We start from the raw sequence: 21,836 nt of genomic DNA on the forward strand, positions 1-21,836 counted from the left end.
AAACGTATTGAAACTGAGGGAGAATGTAATAGTGAAGGTGTATCAAGTATGTAACCAAAGCCTCTCTTAAATAGGCTCAAAAGTTAGGTAAACTGGCCAGAAAAACACTAGATGCGCCGCATCTCCTAATGATGCGCCACATCCCTTTAAAGTTTGTTTAATCCAGCTCATTTAGCACTCAGGAACTGTTGGCAGGCAAGGGATGCGCTGCATCTCACACCAGATGCGCCGCATCTGGTCTTCTAAATGCGTCTCATGGCCTTAAAACGTCGTATCTAAAACGTCGTATCACAATGTAACACACACACACGCGTTTTGAGTATACACACACCTTTGGAGTACACACGCAAATTGAAATCACACCAAAGTCGAAAGGTAGGTTTTAAAGTCCCACATTTCTTGAAAATTTGGATCCTTAAGGAAATTAGGACCTTTGCGAAAAACCTTTGATATTTTGAAAAGTATTCATGTTAGTTTTTACACTAATCAAGTTTTCTTGTTTTAACCTCAAAGTCCGGTTGAGGGTAACTGAAAACCAAAGCCTCAGTTGGCGCTTAGCAAGCTACTCGCCCCCATGATTGAAGTATCATGGAACTTGAAACCGGATGTCCTAAAAATGGTTTTACATAATATAGTTCATAAAATAGCATAAGTTTTAGAAGAAACTATACCATGTCCAAATATCATCAGTGAACCATGAGTTTGCACACCTCAATTTGTTATGGCATATGTACGTTGACCGCAGTCAACATAGATGCGGTTGATCTTTACGGAGATCATCCATCTGGGGATTAGATTCATTAGTCTTAAAAGCTAATTTGCACTGTGCCCCCTCATTGTACGAGACAGATCCATCTCATGGTTAGGATAAGTCTGACCACCAAAAACCCTGTTTGATGCTGAGGTGAGGTGGATTTCCAGTCGATTATAGGGATGACTTTTCAAGATTTTTCATCAACCTACAGCTGTTCTGGACTACATCTTCTAACATAGGTGAACAAGTGTATCATTGGAAGACTTGACTTCCTTCACAATCATTACATAGATGAGCATTGGATTAGATTGTTAGAAAAACAAAGTACTTGATGATTCTTTTCATTAAGAATGTGGTATAGCATGATGATTATCTCTTTTATATGACTACTAGTTTTATGATTTTAACAAAATAAACTCAATCATTTGGTTGTTTCTTAATTTGTTTTGTGATAATAATTTCGGTGTATACACCTAGTTTTAAAATCTACAAATTTTAAACAAAATTTGAATTTATGAAGATAAAAGTTCAAAAATTTTCACCATTTTAAGCCTTTTTAACCAAAATCAAAACCCGAAAGAATTTATAACTTTCTCCCCACACTTGAGTTCATGTATCGCCCTCGTTACATGAAATCAGAAAAATTAAATTCAAGAGGGTTAAATAGTGTATAAGAGAGTTATTACTTTCTAGGTTTAAAACCGAAGTGTACGGGATGATGGCGCTGAACTGAATGCCAGCATAAGAACATCATCCACTTCTTGCAACCACAAATCAATCATCAATCAAGTATGTGCTGAACTTATTTCCAGTCTTTGTAAAAATGCATCATATAGCACAATGCTCACCTGTATCAATCCAAACCAAGCAAACATTTCATAAAAACCATGGGGTTGTATTTCGTGTACCGAAAACATCCCACTTATAAAAACCTAACGAAGTCAAATTAAGCAAATTACATCACAATTCAAATTACCATAATCCTAGACAAACCAAATGAAATAAATTGTTTTCAAACATAACCAACATTGTTCAAATCATCAAAGAAACAAACCATCATCCACGGAAGTCATCAATATAAACCTGCGAACACAAATCAAGGGTTAGAAAAATCCCCAAAATGTGCTGCTTGGTCTAGCTCCACCTTCATTTTGGTTTGCTGAGTCGTCGTCCTGAAATACTGAAGGGTTGTATCCTTGATAGGTCGCTTGAGCAGAAGTGATAACATTATCTTCATTAGGAGGGTTACGGGGTATGCAGGAGGATAAGGAGGCGGATATGGATCACCCATTCGAACCCATGGGTCATATGCAGGCCAAGGAGAGGGAGAGTAGTTAGCGGGATCTGCAGCGTATGACACAGTCTGATCATGTATCCAGTTAAGCTGAGCTTGCTGCCCGGCTTGAGTGTACCAACTCCTATCATTCCCCTCATCAATGTGCCCCCTCAAATCTTGATAAACTGTATCATAATGGTCGATTGTTCTCTGAGTTTCCCGAGTTTGATGAAGTTGTAATTCTGAAAATTAGGTGTTCATGTATGATTCCCAGTTACCCGGTGGACCCGAACCACTTGCACCTGTACCAACTTCATGGTACACTTGTTCCTCCATAGGAACATCACCTCCTTCCTCCGGTTGAGCAGCAGGCTGTCTATCCACATATCTTCTTAACAACTTATCTGAACCCCTTTGCAAGATATTTGCCCCAATATAAAACTGGGTGTCAAATGCTACCATTGCTCTCTTCTCAAAACCATGCAAGTCAATGTTGTAAAATTTTGCAATTAAGGTAACAAAATGCCCCCCGCGGTTTGGGCTAATCTTCTTTTCACCTTTTTCACCCAACAAGAAAGTAAGAATCATTTTAGGAATATGAACATGGGCTTTGTTCCAAATTCGATCCACATACCAAATATCCAGATTTGTGAGTTTTTCGCTACTATCTTTTCAGAAATTAATGGTGCTTGAGATAAACCTTTGAATGCACCTCTTTCTATAGTCATTTATTTTGGTGCATGGATTCTTGCTTGCGCTATAGGCTGCATTGCTCATGTTACTCCATGCAGTTGCATGGTCAAAGTTGGAAACATAATATTCACAATTGGCGAAGTAATTTGAGAGTATGTTGACGGGCATTCTGTAGTTACCCGAACTTTTCCATGTTTATATATATTAAATGAAATTGATATTTACATAATTAAGTGTTTCCAACATGTTAAGCAATCAAACTTTTTAAGACTTGATTAATTGAAATAGGTTTCATATAGACAATTGACCACCCAAGTTGACCGATGATTCACGAACGTTAAAACTTGTAAAAACTATATGATGACATATATATGATTATATATATAATTAACATGATATTATGATAAGTAAGTATCTCATTAGGTATTTTAACAATGAGTTATATACATAAAATTGTGTTTATTGAATTAAGAAACTCGAAACGATATATATAACGATTATCGTTATAACAACGTCTTACTAATTACATATGAATCATATTAAGATATTGTTACACTATGTTTAATCATGATAAATGATAAGTAAACATGTCATTATGTATATTAACAATGAACTACATATGTAAAAACAAGACTACTTACTTAAGGATTTCGAAACGAGACATATATGTAACGATTATCGTTGTAACGACATTTAAATGTACATATATCATATTAAGATATATTAATATATCATAATATCATGATAATAAAATAATTTAACATCTCATTAGATATAATAAACATTGGGTTAACAACATTTAACAAGATCGTTAACTTAAAGGTTTCAAATCAACATTTACATGTAACGACTAACGATGACTTAACGACCCAGTTAAAATGTATATACATGTAGTGTTTTAATATGTATTCATACACTTTTGAAAGACTTAAAGACACTTATCAAAATACTTCTACTTAACAAAAATGCTTACAATTACATCCTCATTCAGTTTCATCAACAATTCTACTCGTATGCACCCGTATTCGTACTCGTACAATACACAGCTTCTAAATGTATGTACTATTGGTATATACACTCCAATGATCAGCTCTTAGCAGCCCATGTGAGTCACCTAACACATGTGGGAACCATCATTTGGCAACTAGCATGAAATATCTCATAAAATTACAAAAATATTAGTAATCATTCATGACTTATTTACATGAAAACAAAATTACGTATCCTTTATATCTAATCCATATACCAACGACCAAAAACACCTACAAACACTTTCATTCTTTAATTTTCTTCATCTAATTGATCTCTCTCAAGTTCCATCTTCAAGTTCTAAGTGTTCTTCATAAATTCTACAAGTTCTAGTTTCATAAAATCAAGAATACTTCCAAGTTTACTAGCTCACTTCCAATCTTGTAAAGTGATCATCCAACCTCAAGAAATCCTTATTGTTTATAGTAAGATATCATTCTAAATAAAGGTAATACTCATATACAAACTTTGATTCAATTCCTATAACTATAACTATCTTAATTCGAGTGATAATCTTACTTGAACTTGTTTTCGTGTCATGATTCTACTTCAAGAACTTTCAAGCCATCCAAGATCCTTTGAAGCTAGATCATTTCTTGTCACTTCCAGTAGGTTTACCTACTAAAATTGAGGTAGTAATGATATTCATAACATCATTCGATTCATACATCTAAAACTATCTTATTCGAAGATTTGAACATGTAATCACTAGAACATAGTTTAGTTAATTCTAAACTTGTTCGCAAACAAAAGTTAATCCTTCTAACTTGACTTTTAAAATCAACTAAACACATGTTCTATATCTATATGATATGCTAACTTAATGATTTAAAATCGGAAAACACGAAAAATACCGTAAAACTGGATATACGCTGTCGTAGTAACACCGCGGGCTGTTTTGGGTTAGTTAATTAAAAACTATGATAAACTTTGATTTAAAAGTTGTTCTTCTTGGAAAATTATTTTTCTTATGAACATGAAACTATATCCAAAAATCATGGTTAAACTCAAAGTGGAAGTATGTTTTCCAAAATGGTCATCTAGACGTCGTTCTTTCAACTGAAATGACTACCTTTACAAAAATGACTTGTAACTTATTTTTCCGACTATAAACCTATAATTTTTATGTTTAGATTCATAAAATAGAGTTCTGTATATGAAACCATAGCAATTTGATTCACTCAAATCGGATTTAAAACGAAGAAGTTATGAGTAAAACAATATTGGATATTTTTTGATTGTTGTAGCTACGGAAAATATTGTAACAATTCTATACAAATCATATCCTAGCTAACTTATATTGTATTATACATGTATTCTAATGTAATCTTGGGATACCATAGACACGTATGCAAATGTTTTGACATATCATATCGACCCATGTATATATATTATTTGGAACAACCATAGACACTCTATATGCAGTAATGTTGGAGTTAGCTATACATGGTTGAGGTTGATTCCAAAAATATATATACTTTGAGTTGTGATCTAGCCTGAGACGTGTATACACTGGGTCGTGGATTGATTCAAGATAATATATATTAATTTATTTATGTACATCTAACTATGGACAACTAGTTGTAGGTTACTAACGAGGACAACTGACTTAATAAACTTAAAACATTAAAATGTATTAAAAATGTTGTAAATATATTTTGAACATACTTTGATATATATGTACATATTTGGTATAGGTTTGTGAATCAACCAGTGGCCAAGTCTTACTTCCGGACGAAGTAAAAATCTGTGAAAGTGAGTTATAGTCCCACTTTTAAAATCTAATATTTTGGGATGAGAATACATGCAGTTTTATAAAAGTTTTACGAAATAGACACAAGTAATTTAAACTACATTATATGGTTGAATGATCGAAGTCGAATATGCCCCTTTTGCTTGGTAGCCTAAGAATTAGTAAACCGATCTACTAATTGACGCGAATCCTAAAGATAGATCTATTGGGCCTAACGAACCCCATCCAAAGTACCGGATGCTTTAGTACTTCGATGTTGTTTTTATCATGTCCGAAGGATTTCCCGGAATGATAGGGGATATTCTTATATGCATCTTGTTAATGTCGGTTACCAGGTGTTCACCATATGAATGATTTTTATCTCTATGTATGGGATGTATATTGAAATATGAAATCTTGTGGTCTATTATTATGATTTGATAATATATAGGTTAAACCTATAACTCACCAACATTTTTGTTGACGTTTTAAGCATGTTTATTCTCAGGTGATTATTAAGAGCTTCCGCTGTTGCATACTAAAATAAGGACAAGATTTGGAGTCCATGCTTGTATGATATTATGTAAAAACTGCATTCAAGAAACTTATTTTTGATGTAATATATTCTTATTGTAAACCATTATGTAATGGTCGTGTGTAAACGGTATATTTTAGATTATCATTATTTGATAATCTACGTAATGCTTTTTAAACCTTTATAGATAAAATAAAGGTTATGGTTGTTTTAAAAATGAATGCAGTCTTTGAAAAATGTCTCATATAGAGGTCAAAACCTCGCGACGAAATCAATTAATATGGAACGGTATCAGAGCGTTGATCTTAGAGAACCATAAAATTTCATTAGTGTGTCTTACCGAGTTTGTTAGGATGCATTAGTGAGTCTGGACTTCGACCGTGTTTTTTCTTCAAAAACGATTGCTTAACATTTTTTGTTGGAAACTATATATTATTAACATGAAAATAGTATGTGATATATTAATCTCTTATCGTGTTTTATATTGTGTGATAGATGTCTACCACTAGTACAAATCCCATTGATTCACCTAATAATAATAATGAAGAGTCGAATATATTTTAGGAAGATTCACAAATTCCCGTAGAGGAACCGGAAGAGGAGGAACCGGAAGAGGAGGAACCGGAAGAAGAGGAACCAGAAGAGGAGGAATCGGAAAAGGAGGAACCAGAAAAAGAAGAGGTTCCGGAGGAAGAAATATTGATACCTATAGTAAATCGATTAAATAAAAGAAAATCCTCAACCAACGGACCAAAGTTAATAATGGTCAATGGTGTTTCCGCTGAGGAAGCAAAATATTGGGAAGATTACCAATTTTCCGATGAATCGGATCCCGATGAGGATTCCGATGATGTTATAGAAATTACCTCGACCCAATTTAATAAAGTGAAAGAAAATAATAAGGGAAAAGGTATAAAAATAGAGAAACCCGATTCCAACCCCGATGAACTTTATATGTATCGGCAACATCCGTATTTCCTAAAATGTAACAATGACCCGAGAACCTCTAAACCACCAGGTTTTTCTAAACCATTATGGAAAACGACGGCTCGTATTAGAGGAACACCATATATTCCTAGAAAATTAGGAAAACGAACCAAGTTTGAAGAAGAAGAAGAAACCAGTGATTCAGATTAGAGGGTTGTAATCATATTGTGTATTATATGTATTGTAATGTGCTTGTACTTTTATGTTCTATGTAAAAATTGCTTGTATTGTTTGTTATTACGAATCTAATCCTTGTCTATTTTACAGTATAAAAACAAAATGGACGTTAAGGGTAGACAACCGAATATTTTAGAAGACCTACCAGAGGATATGATTGAGGAAATCTTGTCTAGAGTCGGTCAGAATTCATCAGCACATTTAGTTATGGCGAAATTAACTTGTCAAACATTTGAAAGACTTTCCAGAAATGCCTTAGTTTATAAAAGGCTTTCCTTTGATAGGTGGGGTATATCACATTGGGGAGACCGTAAGTTACGCCGTGTTTTCTTTAAAGCATTAAATACGGGGAACCCAAATGCAATTTTACGCTACGGGTTAAGAACCTATTTTGACTCAACATATCCCAACATAGGATTTCGTGAATTAGAAAGAGCTTCTAACATGCAACATAAAGAAGCGTGTTATGCTTATGGTTTAGTGATGTTCGCTTCTTAACAAAGTGAGAAAAAGAACATCGGATTGCAACTTTTAAATAAAACCTTCCCACAAGTGACGGATTCAGTAGTTGGGGTGAGAAACAAGGTTTTTAGATTATTACGGGGATGTTGGACATTACGAAACCCTCGTCCTTTTAACGACATTACAACATGCTGTCTAGCCAATGGTCATAACGGTTATTTTCCACAAGACCAAGGATGGGAAGTCGTCTTAGTAAAACCAGAATGCATGACTTGTTTCTGGACTTATGAATTACGTGTCTTTATTTCCTTTGTTGAACAACTTGCGTATTAACTAGATTTATCTTCCAAACTGTCATGTATGATAGTGTACTATATTTCATGTTATATGTAATATAGCGAAGTTGTAAGTTTGAAGAATATTTGTATGTGATATATTATTATAATCAGTTTTTCATATGGAATTGTAGTAGTTGAATTGTATATTAGCTACTAAGTATGAACTTAACGGGTAGGTAGTACCCGAATTTAAACTTATAAAATGCTAATATGAAGAAAAAGCTTTTATAAATAAGTTCATATTATGCTACGAAATACTATTGACTACTCTTAATATTCTGTATGATTAACTCGATTCAGTTGGCTATTTTGAAGGAAATGGCACCGACTACTCGACACACCATGAATATGAGCGAAGAGGAATTTCGTACCTTTCTTGCTGCAAACATAGCAGCAGTACAGGCTGCGCTACATACCAACAATAACTCTGAATCTAGCAATGCAGCTAACGGCGCAAGAAATCGTGTAGGATGCTCCTACAAAGAATTCACTGCCTGCAAACCTTTGGAATTTGATGAAACCGAAGGACCAATTGGATTGAAACGGTGGACCGAGAAAGTCGAATTGGTGTTTGCCATAAGTAAGTGTACTGAAGAGGACAAAGTTAAGTATGCTACGCATACCTTCACAGGTACTGCATTAACGTGGTGGAACACCTATCTTGAACAGGTAGGACAAAATGCTGCTTACGCACTACCGTGGTCGGCATTCAAGCAATTGATGAACGAGCAGTACCGTCCTAGAAACGAAGTCAATAAACTCAAGGCAGAACTTAGAGAGTTACGAACACAAGGGTTCGACGTTACCACATATGAACGACGATTCACAGAGTTATGCCTATTGTGTCAGGGAGCATTCGAAGATGAAGAAGAGAAGATCGACGCATTTGTAAAAGGGTTACCAGTAAGAATTCAAGAAGATGTGAGTTCACACGAGCCCGCTTCTATACAGAAGGCAAGTCGAATGGCTCATAAATCAGATTGAGGGAAGAATTAAAGAGCAGGTGGCCGAAGAAGCCAACACGAAACAACTCAAGAGGAAGTGGGAGGAAAACGGTGAGAAGAGTCAAACAACAACAGCAACAATTACAACCACAATCGCAACAACTATCCCAACAACCGCAACAACAATCTCAACAATAACCGCAATCCTAACAATAACTACAACAAACATCCCAACAACAACAACAACTACAACAACCTTTTCAACAATAATAACAACCCCAACAACAACCTCAATAACAACAACGGCATCAAAAACCAAAAACAGCCATGTCATAGGTGTGAAGAAAATCATCAGGGGTTTTGCACGCTATTTTGCAACGGGTGTAAAAGAAATGGTCATAGCACGACAAAGTGTGAGGTCTACGGACCAAAGTTTAGCAGAACTAAAAGAACAAATAATGTCGGAACAAGTAATGCCGAAACGAATAGTGTCGGAGCAAGTAATACCAACGCTGTTTGTTATAAATGTGGAAAACCGGGCCACATTATTAGAAATTGCCCGAATCAGGGGAATACTAATGGGCAGGGCCGTAGAAGAGTTTTCAATATTAATGCGGCAGAAGCAAAGGAAGACCCGGAGCTTGTTACGGGTACATTTCTTATTGATGATAAATCTACTTATGTTTTATTTGATTCGGGTGTGGATAGAAGCTATATGAGTAGAGAATTTTGTGCTAAATTAAGTTGGCCATTGACGCCTTTGGATAGTAAATTTTTACTCGAATTAGAAAACGGTAAATTAATTTCAGCTGATAATATATGTCGGGAGAGAGAAATTAAACTGGGGGATGAAACGTTTAAAATTGATTTAATACCAGTCGAGTTAGGAAGTTTTGATGTAATAATTGGCATGGACTGGTTGAAAAAGGTGAGAGCAGAGGTCGTTTGTTACAAAAATGCGATTCGCATTATGCGTGAAAAAGGAAAACCTTTAAGGGTGTACGGAGAAAAGAACAACGCAAAATTAAATCTTATTAGTAGTTTGAAGGCGCAAAAACTAATAAGAAAAGGTTGCTACGTCATTCTAGCACACATCGAGGAAGTTAAACCTGAAGAAAAGAACATCAGTGATGTTCCCGTCGCAAAAGAATTTCCCGATGTATTTCCGAAAGAATTACCGGGATTACCCCCACATCGATCCGTTGAATTTCAAATAGACCTTGTACCAGGAGCTGCACCAATAGCTCGTGCTCCATACAGACTCGCACCCAGCGAAATGAAAGAATTACAAAGTCAGTTACAGGAACTTTTAGAGCGTGGTTTCATTCGACCAAGCACATCACCATGGGGAGCTCCTGTTTTGTTTGTCAAGAAGAAAGATGGTACATTTAGGTTGTGTATCGACTATCGAAAGTTGAACAAACTTACCATCAAGAACCGCTACCCACTACCAAGAATCGACGACTTATTTGATCAACTACAAGGCTCGTCTATTTACTCAAAGATCGATTTACGTTCTGGATATCATCAAATGCGGGTGAAGGAGGATGATATTCCAAAGACTACTTTTAGGACGCGTTACGGTCATTGCGAGTTTATGGTTATGCCGTTTGGATTGACTAACGCACCAGCTGTGTTCATGGACCTCATGAACCGAGTGTGTGGGCCATATCTTGACAAGTTTGTCATTGTTTTTATCGATGACATACTTATTTACTCGAAGAATGATCAAGAGCACGAAGAACATTTGAGAAAAGTGCTAGAGTTGCTGAGAAAAGAATAACTGTACGCTAAGTTTTCAAAGTGTGCATTTTGGTTGGAAGAAGTTCAATTCCTTGGTCACATAGTGAAATAAGAAGGTATTCAGGTGGATCCAGCAAAGATTGAAACCGTTGAAAAGTGAGAAACCCCAAAAACTCCGAAACACATACGTCAGTTTTTAGGACTAGCTGGTTACTACAGAAGGTTCATCCAAGACTTTTCCAGAATAGCAAAACCCTTGACTGCATTAACGCATAAGGGGAAGAAATTTGAATGGAAAGATGAACAAGAGAAAGCGTTTCAATTGTTAAAGAAAAAGTTAACTACGTCACCTATATTGTCATTACCTGAAGGGAATGATGATTTTGTGATATATTGTGACGCCTCAAAGCAAGGTCTCGGTTGTGTATTAATGCAACGAACGAAAGTAATTGCTTATGCGTCTAGACAATTGAAGATTCACGAACAGAATTATACGACGCATTATTTGGAATTAGGCGCGGTTGTTTTTGCATTAAAGACTTGGAGGTACTACTTATATGGGGTCAAAAGTATTATATATACCGACCACAAAAGTCTTCAACACATATTTAATCAGAAACAACTGAATATGAGGCAGCGTAGGTGGATTGAATTGTTGAATGATTACGACTTTGAGATTCGTTACCACCCAGGAAAGGCAAATGTGGTAGCCGACGCCTTGAACAGAAAGGACAGAGAACCCATTCGAGTAAAAGCTATGAATATAACGATTCACACTAACCTTACTACTCAAATAAAGGAGGCGCAACAAGGAGTTTTAAAAGAGGGAAATTTAAAGGATGAAATACCCAAAGGATCGGAGAAGCATCTTAATATTTGGGAAGACGGAACCTGGTATAGGGCTGAAAGAATTTGGGTACCAAAATTTGGAGATATGAGAGAAATGGTACTTAGAGAAGCTCATGAAAACCAGATACTCAATACATCCTGGAACGGGGAAGATGTACAAGGATCTCAAGAAACATTTTTGGTGGCCAGGTATGAAAGCCGATGTTGCTAAATACGTAGGGGAATGTTTGACGTGTTCTAAGGTCAAAGCGGAGCATCAAAAATCATCAGGTCTACTTCAACAACCCGAAATCCCGTAATGGAAATGGGAAAACATTACCATGGATTTCATCACTAAATTTCCAAGGACTGCATGTGGTTTTGATACTATTTGGGTAATAGTTGATCGTCTCACCAAATCAGCACACTTCCTGCCAATAAGAGAAGATGACAAGATGGAGAAGTTAGAACGACTGTATTTGAAGGAAGTCGTCTCCAGACATGGAATACCAATCTCTATTATCTCTGATAGGGATGGCAGATTTATTTCAAGATTCTGGCAGACATTACAACAATCATTAGGAACTCGTCTAGACATGAGTACTGCCTATCATCCACAAACTGATGGGCAGAGTGAAAGGACGATACAAACACTTGAAGACATGCTATGAGCATGTGTTATTGATTTCGGAAACAGTTGGGATCGACATCTACCATTAGCAGAATTTTCCTACAACAACAGCTACCATTCAAGCATTGAGATGGCGCCATTTAAAGCACTTTATGGTAGAAAGTGCAGGTCTCCAATTTGTTGGAGTGAAGTGGGGGATAGACAGATTACGGGTCCGGAGATAATACAAGAAACTACCGAGAAGATCATCCAAATTCAACAACGGTTGAAAACCGCCCAAAGTCGACAAAAGAGCTACGCCGACATTAAAAGAAAAGATATAGAATTTGAAATTGGAGAGATGGTCCTGCTTAAGGTTGCACCTTGGAAAGGCGTTGTTCGATTTGGTAAACGAGGGAAATTAATCCAAGGTATATTGGACCATTCAAGATTATTGATCATGTCAGACCAGTAGCTTACCGACTTGAGTTACCTCAACAACTCGCGGCTGTACATAACACTTTCCACGTCTTGAATTTGAAGAAATGTTTTGCTAAAGAAGATCTCACTATTCCGTTAGACAAAATCCAAATCAACGAAAAACTTCAATTCTTCGAAGAACCCGTCAAAATAATGGATCGTGAGGTTAAAAGACTTAAACAAAATAAGATACCAATTGTTAAGGTTCGATGGAATGCTCATAGAGGACCTGAGTTCACCTAGGAATGAGAAGATCAGATGAAGAAGAAATACCCGTACTTATTTCCAGAAAATACGTCAACACCTCCAACTGCTTAAAATTTCGGGACGAAATTTATTTAACGGGTAGGTACTGTAGTGACCCGAAATTTTCCATGTTTATATATATTAAATGAAATTGATATTTACATGATTAAGTGTTTCCAACATGTTAAGCAATCAAACTTGTTAAGACTTGATTAATTGAAATAGGTTTCATATAGGCAATTGACCACCCAAGTTGACCGGTGATTCACGAACGTTAAAACTTGTAAAAACTATATGATGACATATATATGATTATATATATAATTAACAAGATATTATGATAAGTAAGTATCTCATTAGGTATTTTAACAATGAGTTATATACATAAAATTGTGTTTATTGAATTAAGAAACTCGAAACGATATATATAACGATTATCATTACAACAACGTCTTACTAATTACATATGAATCATATTAAGATATTGTTACACTATGTTTAATCATGATAAATGATAAGTAAACATGTCATTATGTATATTAACAATGAACTGCATATGTAAAAACAAGACTACTAACTTAAGGATTTCGAAACGAGACATATATGTAACGATTATCGTTGTAACTAAAAGGACCCGTCCTAATCCATCCGGACAAAGTCCACATCGATTATGAACGATTCACAACAGTTGATTACATCACGAGGTGCTTGACCTCTATATAATACATTTTACAAACATTGCATTCATTTTTGAAAAGACAATCTTTCATTACATCTACGGTTGACGACATGCATACCATTTCATAATATATCTTACTATATTTGACTTAATAATAATAATCTTGATGAACTCAACGACTCGAATGCAACGTCTTTTGAAATATGTCATGAATGACTCCAATTAATATCTCTAAGATGAGCAAAAGCACAGCGGAAGATTTCTTTCATACCTGAGAATAAACATGCTTTAAAGTGTCAACCAAAAGGTTGGTGAGTTCATTAGTTTATCATAAACAAACATTTCATAATTTTAATAGACCACAAGATTTCATATTTCCAATTCTCATAAATAAACGTCCCATGCATAGAGACAAAAATATCATTCATATGGATTGAACACCTGGTAACCAACATTAACAATATGCATATAGAATATCCCCATCATTCCGGGATCCTCCTTCGGACATGATATAAATTTTGAAGTACTAAAGCATCCGGTACTTTGGATGGGGCTTGTTGGGCCCGATAGATCTATCTTTAGGATTCGCGTCAATTAGGGTGTCTGTTCCCTAATTCTTTGATTACTAGACTAAATAAAAAGGGGCATATTCGATTTCGATAATTCAACCATAGAATGTAGTTTCACGTACTTGTGTCTATTTTGTAAATCATTTATAAAAATTGCGCATGTATTCTCAGCCCAAAAATATAAAGGGTAAAAAGGCAAACGAAACTCACCTAACAACTTCAGAAATAAATCACAGAGATGTGACCGAAAATCAGAATGCAAGTAATCGTAGACCCCAACCTAGAGAACATATGTTGGTCAATAAGTGTCTAATAAGCTAGGTCGGTCTATAGGGTTCGTATAGTCTTATTGCTCAAGTCCTACTCATAAATTTAACAAAATTTAGCAAAAGTCAACAAAAGTCAAATTAAGTCAAATGTAAGTCAAACGCAAGTCAAACACAGTCAACATAGTCAACACCAGTCAACAATCTCATAATATTACTCAAGTTGGTCAAATAGTCAAACATAGGTCAAACTTAAGTTATACATTTTTATTTAGTAAAAACAATATTATTTACATATATGTATATGTAGTAACTTTACAGCTGATTTCGGGTCTCACCAAATCCGATATAATACTTTGGGTCGTGACCGTTGGAAAGTATGTCATCCCACCTTTCTATAGATAGTTTATTTGACAAAGACGGAGTTACAGTTTGAAAGTTATGACCTCGCGAAAACAGTCCTTCAAAACACTAAATGCTGAGTTTTGCTATTGTTAACAGCATTGGATCAGCCCTGATGTTCCATTTTCGTACTCGTTTTAGACCAGTTTAGTCTCGACAAAATCATACATATAACATATCGTTTTAAAGCTTGTCGTAAATACTTTCAATATCAATTAATGGTTTTTATCCAAACTTAACCAATTTCAACTTATGAGTCCGCAAAGTATGCTCGAGAGTCATTTTTGACACTTTTGTTAAAAATGCTAAAACTTTCGGTTAACGATCCAAATTTGAATCCGGCTGACCTGAGTTAACCAAATTTGTATCACAGCTCAAAAATGACATTTTAGATTCGTTGGTGACTTCCGTTTTCCAAAATTATGCATATGGGTCAATTTATTCACGTTTGACCCGAATAGGTCATAAATCTCTCTTTAAACCAAAATAGACCCAAAACTCATTTTTAAAGCACCAAAACTTGCAGGCATACTTAAATCAACATATAGAATTTGTTTACGCTGACCGTTATCCATTTTGACATTTTTAGACTCAAACGGGTCAAGTGTCCAAATGGACGGTCCAAGTTCGGGTGTCCATTTTCGCATGCAATTATCTCAAAATCTAGAAACTTTTAAGATACAACACCTATATGAAAACTTAACTACTAATCATGAAATTTTCAAATATAAAATCTACATTTTCCAGAACTCAAGTTAATTAAACATATTGGCCTGTTTAGTTTGTAGTTAACACGTATTGTCACAAATTTTCACGCGCGTCATACAAACAACGGACATAATTCATAACACATAAAACATGGTAACATGGAAAACTCCAGATCAAAAGTAGACTCAATATCGATTCCAAAAAGTCTAGCCAGGGCCTCATACGATGTCTACAAGTTGGGTTTCAGAAGAGGTACATTTATGGTTCGCTAAATCAGTTTCTGACTGCGCACCAATCTCGTAATGGCTATAACCGGAGCTAGGGACATGAAAATCAAGCTAGGTCAGTGGTCCTAGTTCAAGGACAAGTCAAATTACCACATATCCAAAAATAAGAAACTTTTGTTTAGCCAATTGGTGCAGTTTATTCAATCAAATTGGACATTCTGTTTCAGCTCAATTCAGAAGTTACCAAATCTACGGCCTTAGTGTGCACAATGTATCGGGTTTCAGAGGTTTCAATAAACTAGACATTTATCACATAACATACAAAGTTCGATAATCCAGAAGGCCAAGGTCTCAAAAGGTGTACAACTCTTACTATAAAACTATAGGTGCATACGTTACAGATTTGGACAGAATGCAGGTTACCATTTCGACACGCACATTACTCAAGCTTCACAAATCCAAATAATGCAAGGCCTAGATGAAACGTTAACTACAACATATGAAATTTTCAGATATGCAAAGTCCTAAATCACTATCATACTTCAAATAAATTTAAATGTCAGTTTTATAATACTGAGCAAATCAGTTTTTCATATACGATCAATTAAGCATAACGGGAGTATTACAAATCCAAATAGCATGATATCCTAGTCTAACTTGAGTGTTTTTAAATCCTATACACAATTATTATCAGTTTAAAATTCAATTCTATGTCCATTTTTCCAGAATTCGACATAATCACAAATTCATCACAAAAACTTCAATCAATCATATCTTAAGCATACAGTAATGAAAATACGCGAATCTAAAGCCTAAAATTATTAATTTTTCGAGAGGATTTTAATTATATCATAATATTTAATATTCAAGAAAACTAAGTTTCTGTAACCACACAAAACAAATTCGGGATTAAACATAAACACATCAAACGAGCAATATAACACATACAATCATGTATAATCATATAGACTTGAGCAATAGACACTATATCTACCCTAATATGTAACAAAAATATGAAAATCCAAAAATTTGAGTTTTTAAAACTTACACAAATCATGAAATTGTTGATATGGATGTGTAGAGCTCTTCGAGAGGAATTCGAATATATAAACGATTTTATGATCCATCAAGTTTTTAAGGTGTTCTTGAGTGATAAAAGATTGATGATGATGATGAATAGTAGTGGGTGTTCTTGAGAGAAAAAATTGGGTGTTTGATAAAATGAATCTGGAAGGGGCAATAATATAGATAGATTAGATAAGGTCACGGGTGTTTTACTAGTTAATCACGGGTATAGATATAACACGGTGTAATAATTAAATAAACTCGGGTATTAAATGTGTAGTCACGGGTTGGTATTTAATTTTTATCTGTTATCTAAAACCCAATGTATTTTAGTTTAATATGATTCAATGATTGGTTAATTTTATATTTATAAAAATTATATATATATCTATATTGTTTTAAACCTTTTAAAATTCTTGACGTCATACCTAGTTGGTGTGTTTCATTATTTATTATATTTTTAATAAGCCTATAATTTATAAAACTCATTTTCGGATCATCGTTTATTTTAAAATCACATAAGTTCCTTTTTAACTCGTTTACTATCAATTGAATGACAATTGAGCGTTACCGTTGTTTACTAAATAACTTCAAAATCACTAAATATATATTCTATACACTTTATTTATATGTATATATACTTTCTAAATAATATTTATTATATATTATTATTATTTACGTAATTAATTCTAACAATTACAATATATAATATTTCATTTTATTATATATATATATATATATATATATATATATATATATATATATATATATATATATATATATATATATGTATATATATATATATAATTATATACATATCTATTTACAAGTAATCGTATTGTGAGTCGTCGGGAAAAGTCAAAGGTCAAATGGAATCATAAAAATAGTTCAAAATTTTTGAGATTCAACTTTACAGACTTTGCTTATCGTGTCGAAATCAAATAAGAATTAAGTTTAAATTTGGTCGGAAATTTTCGGGTCGTCACAGTACCTACCCGTTAAAGAAATTTCGTCCCGAAATTTGAGTGAGGTGGTCATGGCTAACAATAAAAATGTTTTCATGACGAATATGAGTTGATAAATAGAGTTTTATCATCTTTGAGTAATATGGGTAAAACAATTCGATTTTTCAAAGAGCACGAATGAAGCTATCACAAATGATTGGGATAAAGATTTAACTTTTGACGTAGTCACGATTGAATTTAGAAAATAAGGTGCTTCTTTACTTTTGACGTTGTCTTGGTTGAATTCCGGGATTCAAGGGATTTAAAGAAAATCTATGAGATCTATAAGATCTGATTTTTTGGTAAATGAGGAAATTAGGATCTCTTTAATTAAATATGATGATCTACCTCGATTGCTCTGTCTGATATTTCCATTATAAATTAAATTCTTCCGTTTCATTATTCTCATCATTCCTATACTTTCTTTCTTAGTTCATACATCCAAACGATTGTGAAAATGCTTAATCCAGTTCTGACTCTTGTCCTCATCCTTACTATCGCAACAATCATTCTCCTTTTCCAACTTCCACCGGAGGAATCTGTGTTCTTCAACATCGCCCTTGGGGTGATACTATTCTTAATTATACCGTGTCTTTATATTACTATTCGTATTAATATACACTGTTTGTAATTTCTGTGTTGTTATTGGGTTTTATATCTTCCCTTATATTTCGAAGCCCCTTGCTTCTGTCTCCTATAATCATTGCCATCCACAGATAATGCTTTCTCTTATTTGCTGCGATTTATACTCCTATTTACACTTCGAAGCTTTATGCTCTGTTTCTCTTCTATCCATTAAGTACCTCAAGTAATGGTCCAGAATTCGTGGGTATGGAGTTTTGAATGAAAATGGTTAATGTTTTAAGAAGGAAATCGCAATAGCACGATTTAATTTTCAAATTTATCAACATCACGGAAGATAGAACCATCAAGAATACATTTTCTTGATATGTTCATAAGTTAAGTAGAATGAAAGAGTTATGTAACATGGCACATGATGAGGGTGTGATCTACTGTGAACTATCATCACGTTTCATTAGAAACCTAGCATGACTTACTGTAATATAATCACATTGGCCAAGCGTCATTATATTATACTAACTCATGCTTCAATTCCCAACACTTCTCCACAATTCATTCATAATTTATACTTAGATTTTACAGAAGTTTTCAATATAATGAAATACAGAAAACACGAAGAGGTAGATAATTTCGGACAAGAATATTTATGAAAATATCCTCAGAAATATCGAAGATATTTATGATGATATTTTGAAATTTCTAAGTTCGAAGGTTGATGAAGAAAAATTTTTCGCAAGATTTTAACATGACTTCGGAGCAAGATATTCTCTAAAGATTTCATCGGATCCAGAATTACCTAGATTCTTTGAATATAGGAGTTGGTCCTTGTATTTGTCATTGGTCTCCTTCATGGTTAACTCAATCTGTTTTTCTGTACCAAATTTTCTATCGAGCGTTCCTAACACTCCTTTCTTTATCATTAAACTTTTGGCCGTTTAGACCATCTACCATTTTTCTGTTTCCTTTGCATTTAATGCTACGAATTCTGAATCATCGGTTATCAATTTGAGGTGGTTTCAGGAGAACTGTGTTTTTAGATGATTAAACGCTGATGGTAATATGATGGAATATGAAAGGTTCCCCGATAACAATAAAAGAGCACGCATATATATCAAGGTTATAATTAGGTTGTTACGAACGAAAAATTGAAGTTGACTTGTTGGAGCTGTGACAAAATTGGCTAATTTGGAAAGAGATTGCAAAGTTATTTTCGGTAATAATAACGCTAAAGGAATTAGCACAGCTACGCGTTAAACGTTTATTCAGTTTCTTAGAGTTTTTCAGGTATACTACTATATGCATAAATCTTTCCTTCCGTAGATGAAGTGCGGTTGGTTCATCCTCTCGATTGAGGTGTTTTTAGAATCATGAAAGGTTTGAACGCGGATTGTAATCGTCAAGATACAAATGAGGTTTAAGATGAAATCAAGTGGCAAACTTGAAGAATTGTTTAGTTTCATATATTATAATCAATATTTTAATTCATTTTAATTGTCCGATCTTATTAGTCCACAGTCGATAGTCCACAGTTGACAGTCCAATAATTCATACAAAGTTTAATATATAATATTCAAATTTATTAATACGTGTCGTGACCCGTATATGTCTCAGACTCGATCACAACTCAAACTATATATATTATTGTAGAATCAACCTCAACCCTGTTTAGAGAACTCGATCATTACTGCATATAGAGTGTCTATGGTTATTCTAAATAATATATATATAGATGCGTCGATATGATATGTCAAAACCTTGTATACGTGTCCCGATACCTAAAGTGCGTAAAATAAATAACAGAAATTAAATGACGATAAATAAAATTGCGATAAATAAAATGTAGTCAGTTAGCTAGGAACAGTTAGCTAGGATTTTGTTAGCGTGGATTCTTAACAATATTCTCATAGTTAATTTGTTTGTTTCTAATAAATTTTATTTTGTCCAATGTTTTCTTCATTATGCCACTTGTTGGATTCTGATAGATCAAAATTCAAGTATGAAATTGAATGAAAATGGTTATTATGTGGTGAACGGATACGTATATCGGTGGATGTAAGTAGAATAGTAAATGACTGTTGAATCAGATTTGAAGAATGTACAGTGTAACTTATTAATGTGAAATTTAAATATTCCTCGGGTATTACCTACCCGTTGAAATATTTTCACCATTATTAGTTTGTACAAAAGAATTTTAATTACAATCTTTATGAAAATATACTTACATATATATTTTCTTCAGATGTAATCATAAATTTAATGGGTCAATATGATATTAGACTCATTTGATTTACCGTTAGAATATGAATATATAATCTCTTAAAATATTAAAGATTATATAATCACCATGTCGAACGAAGATAAATAATGTAAAATGATTCGTAGAATGATGATTATGCTCGAGGTACAGAATGAGATATTGGGGCATGTGATGTTGAAACTTGTGTTGTTGGTGATACTGTTGATGCCGGTGATGTTGTTGAAGCTGGTATGTTTTGCACCATATTCTCCAAATTGATTACTCGATCTCGAAGTTCGTTGACTTCTTGTATTACTCAGGAATAATTGTCGGTCGGAACGAGCAGATGAGTAAGGTTTCAAATTATGGATAGAATATAATCATGTCGAGCTACTCTGGAAATGAGGGTGAAGATGGTGTTGCGGATTAGTTTGCCAGTGAATGTTTCAAGTTCTTCGCCCAGCGAACAATATGGTGGGTGAAAGGAATCGATTCTTCTTGTCTCCAATGATTAAGTAGACTACGAACTCATCATATGAATTGGGGATGGTTGGTTGGTTGATTCATTATGGTGACGCTGCTTTCGGAGCTTAGGTGAACGTCCACGTCGGAATAGCTGTCGGAATAACTATCAGAATAGTTATCGGAATTCGAGGGACTCGAACTGGTTGAAGGATTCATCCCGTACGATCAGATGAAGGATTTTCGATAAGAATTAGATTATAGGATGTAGATTAGTACCCTGCAATACATAATTTACATATGCATATATAATACTAAAATCCCATAAGTTACAGAGGAATCTACGGAAGCTGTCAGGCAAAGATAACAATAACAGGTACGCTAAGATATGAAGTAGCAGATACGTTAAGATATGAATTTTTTTTTTCTATACATTATTCATGAAATCATTGCAGTAAGATGTGTCTAGACTAAGAATGATAAGCAAGTAATTTCATAAGGATGATAAGCAGATGATTTCCTACAAAAATGATAAGCAAAACTTTTAACATGCAGACACGGTCGAAGTCCAGACTCACTATTGCATCCTAACGATTTATCAGTTAGACACACTAATGTAGACCTGGTTCGCTAAGACCATCGCTCTGATACCAACTAAAAGGACCCGTCCTAATCCATCCGGACAAAGTCCACATCGATTATGAACGATTCAAAACAGTTGATTACATCACGAGGTGCTTGACCTCTATATAATACATTTTACAAACATTGCATTCATTTTTGAAAAGACAATCTTTCATTA

Source organism: Rutidosis leptorrhynchoides, chromosome 2, assembly GCF_046630445.1.
Source record: "Rutidosis leptorrhynchoides isolate AG116_Rl617_1_P2 chromosome 2, CSIRO_AGI_Rlap_v1, whole genome shotgun sequence".
NCBI lineage: Eukaryota > Viridiplantae > Streptophyta > Magnoliopsida > Asterales > Asteraceae > Rutidosis > Rutidosis leptorrhynchoides.